This window comes from Lygodium microphyllum, chromosome 13, assembly GCF_053477565.2.
Source record: "Lygodium microphyllum isolate KBCC chromosome 13, Lygodium_microphyllum_v1.1.10, whole genome shotgun sequence".
Taxonomy (NCBI): Eukaryota; Viridiplantae; Streptophyta; class Polypodiopsida; order Schizaeales; family Lygodiaceae; genus Lygodium; species Lygodium microphyllum.
Window position 1 is genome coordinate 21,537,501 of NC_141147.1, and position 3,981 is coordinate 21,541,481.

Sequence of the window (3,981 nt, forward strand, 5' to 3'; positions counted from 1 at the left end):
TTTTTTCTTTTTCCATCTCGCTCTTTCTCTCTCTTAACCCCTCTCTCTTTCTCCCTCCCTCTCCTCTTCTTTCTTTTTTGCTCTTTGTATATATATATATATATCTCTCTCTCAAATTAAAAATTCTCAAATTAAAAATTTTAATTTAAACTTTTTGTTTAATTTAAATAAGGAGAGAGAGAGAGAGAGAGAGAGAGAGAAAGCCTAGGCCCTACACATGAGAGAGAGGGGGGAGGGGGAGAAGAAAAATATTTAATTAAAAAAAGACTATTATATTTCCTCTTTCTCCCCCTTCTCTCTCCGTCTTTTTCTTTTTATCCTTCTTCTTCTTCTTCTTCTCTCTCTCTCTCTCTCTCTCTCTTTTATTCTATCTCCTTCTCAAAGTGTGTGAAAAACTATGTTCAAAAAATTTGTAATTAAAAAAAGTTTTTAAAATGTTTGATTAAAAAAGTTTGAATTAAAAAATTTAATCTAAGAGACAGAGAGAGAGAGAGAGAATCTTTTGATTTAAAAATAAGTTTGAGAGAGGGGGGGAGGGGGGAGGAATTTAATTAAAAAGGGAATGGGGTTTTAATTAAAAAAAGGGAGGTGAGGAGGGGAGGCTTTAATGAAAAAAGGAAAGGGGAAGAGAAAATGAGATATTACACGCGAGAAAGAGAGGAGAGGAGGAGGTTTTGATTAAAGAAAGGAGATTTGGAAAAGGGAGTAGGTTCGAGAAGCCCTCTGGAGGTTCGGGGCTTTTCGAACCTATAGCTAAAATAATATAGTAGTAAGATGTGCTTTCCATCAACTATGATTGTTGTGCAACATTTGTGTCCACAAAAACCAAGGTTTAACATAAAATCAATTGCAAAATTTTCAAAAAGAACTTTAAAATTTCAAGAAAAATGTTGAAAACCTCAAAGATTACAAAATTTTTAGCTATATAAAAAGGGCAAATCCAGATCCCTCCAAAAACTTGACTTTTGTATCTACTACCAAAAATATTTTTTTCTGAACACATTTTTGGGGTTTTAAGCTATAAAAAGAAGCAAATTACACGAATGGATCACAAGGATGGAGAAGCCAATAATCTTATGTATTGAAGGATATTATTTGGTACATTCAATTGTTATTTATGTGTCATTTTTTAACAAATATTACATAATACACAAAATGAATCAATTACTTCCCATGTCATGAAGGAAGCATAAATTGATATTGTCATACATAATATTTAAACCATAGCCATATGCATGAGGAGATTTTGCAACAAATAACTTACATATAGACATGTAAAGAACATATTGAAGAATGAAAAATCAAATTTAAAGATGAAATAATATTTTTATGGTGTCTAATGAAATTGGGCAATGATACATTAAAGCTTGTCATACATTGCTCAAAATTACATGCGAATGAATGAAGATGTTATCATTTGGGTTCAAGTCAAACACCCTTAAGAATAATAAGTATTCTTGAAACCTTTAAAAAAACTATAATTGTTTCATGGACTCTTAACTTAAAGGAAACTTTTTTTAACTTCAAAATCTAAATAGAACCTCTCTATACGAGGCTTTCCACACTCAATCTTTAAGGTACACATTTACAGTGGCTACTTCCTCCTCTCCATGCATTTAGGCCACTATATTAAAGCAACCCCTAACACACAATGATATATTTTGAGTTGAATGTCAACCAAGCAAGGATAGGAGACGTGGAATTTCTCCATGCTACTAAGAGTGATAATGTCAATATATTGCATTTTGAGTAGTAGCTTTAAAAGTATCTTGCCTTGCACAACAATGCCTTGCGCTTCAAACTCCATGAAAGCAAGTAAATCATCAAAGTCTTGGGAGCCTTTTCGATCAAACCTTAAACATGGTTACATAGATTTTTCCATGGATAGTTTTTACTTCTTTTTCATGGGAAATCCATTCTTTGAGAAGGAGTTCAAAAGTGTTTTCTACAAAGCTATTGTGCAAAGGGAAATACTTCAATAAATTTGATTTATAGATTGTGGTTTTTTTCTAAATCTTGTTAATTCACAACCAAAAAGGGACTAGCTACTTGGATTCTTCTTTGGATATAGGGTTGATACTGTAGAGGTTTTACCTTGGAGTTCAAGTTTTCCAAATGATGGAGTCCTCATGTGTTAGGCTCTACAAGAGCTTAACAATGAATATTAAATAGAGACCCTTATGTTTTTGAAGAGCTTGACACACCTATGACTCAACTACCTCTCACCTAGTTGGCTCATATTCTTTACTCAACATCATCTAAGCTTCCTCTCTCATTCCTCATGAATAAAGAAAGCCAAAGTTTGAAATGTGTAATAGACTCGTCTACTTACCTTCAACACATCGTAGTCCCAAAACATGGAAGGCTTGTTGCTAGTCTTAAATTCATGAATTGATCCCTAAGCAACCACCTTTCTTCCTTTGCACCTACACCATTGTAGCTCCAATGCTAAGAGAAGAAGAGGGTAATGATTAGCTTCTCCTGATCACACACACACACACACACACACACATGCACACACACATATTGCCTCTCACTCAATCTCTTAGCCGTCAAGATAAAGATGAGAGGAAAGCAAGAAGTGCAAATGAGCTTTAGCCTCACTTTGTCTCTTAACTCACACTCACGCTCTCAAACAACGGTTGCAATAGGATAGTAGAGACAAGAAGAAAGAAGAGTGGAGGCTCCAAAGTTGCAAGCACAAAAATGGTCTCTCTAAGGAAACTTTTGCTAAGGACAAGGCATACCTTGACCCAATTCAACAGTTAGTTGCAATTGACAAGGCCATGGAATGGATAAAAGCAACTCAGGGCAAGTTCTAGATAGGCTAGACCAATAACATTGTAATGTACCCGCCTTGATCTCTTGACAGATAATGTTTTAGTAGTTGCCCAGAGTTTACCTTCCAGTCGTCGCCATCCATACTCTAACTAGAATTATCCGATTTTGTTCAGTTAGGGGAAGTGTCCTATTGTTACCCATAGAGGACCGACCTGAAGGTTCCTAATTGACATAATAGTCACCTATCAACAACTATCTCACATCCGAAAGTGTCCTTCGAGAGGTTTCTTGTCCAAAAGGAGCGATTGCCATTACCCTTGGTTCATGGAGTACAACACTTTTTTCCAGTAGTAGACTAAGGATTTATGAAATCCTTCGAAGTGCTCTGGCACAGTTGCCATATCTTTCCCCTCAGATAATTTATAGTTCAGGTTCTAAGACCAAACCCTAAGTAAGTCAGCGAATCGACCCTTCCTAAAGTTTCCTTCTAGTGTTTGTTTTTGGGATAACCTGTTAGTTAACCAAGACCACCTGCTATAGGACTGGATTTGTCGAGAATCCATCCACCCGCTTTCCTCAGTGGAAGTTCTTAGTTATCTAATTACCTACCACATTACGTGAATATATATAAAAGCATATTCATTAATTAAAATCTCTTTATGCACAGCTGTTCATTTACGTAATTTACTCACTGAAATACAATCAGAATAAAACAAATTCATTGATTATATATATTCCATAATATGTGTTCTACTACCCATACATGAGAAAAATTACAATTTCATGTGCTGTCTCATCCGGCACATTTGCACATCACCAATATCATATCCACCTATAGCTAGCGTTTATAGGTGTCCCAAGTAGAACTCAGGCCATACAGGGGACCAAGTAGCTCCCAGGTGCAAAAAAGGGATTTACTGGCCAGAGCCCCCCTGGCACCCTATCCATCTCCTACTTAATACGATCCTATTGGGAAGCCTCTCGCCATCAGAGCTAGTCCATTCTTCCACAACGATAAAAACATCCCCTCTTGGTATGGGGATTCAACACCTATCCTTGGGGGAGGTATAGGGCTCCTAAATGCTTATATGTTCCAATTCTCAATTCAATCAGGATCTAATTTAGAAAATCACAAACAAGATTGATGTCTGCAAGCAGTCATGGCTTCAATCAATCATGTAACTTTCAAGTGATGCTTAA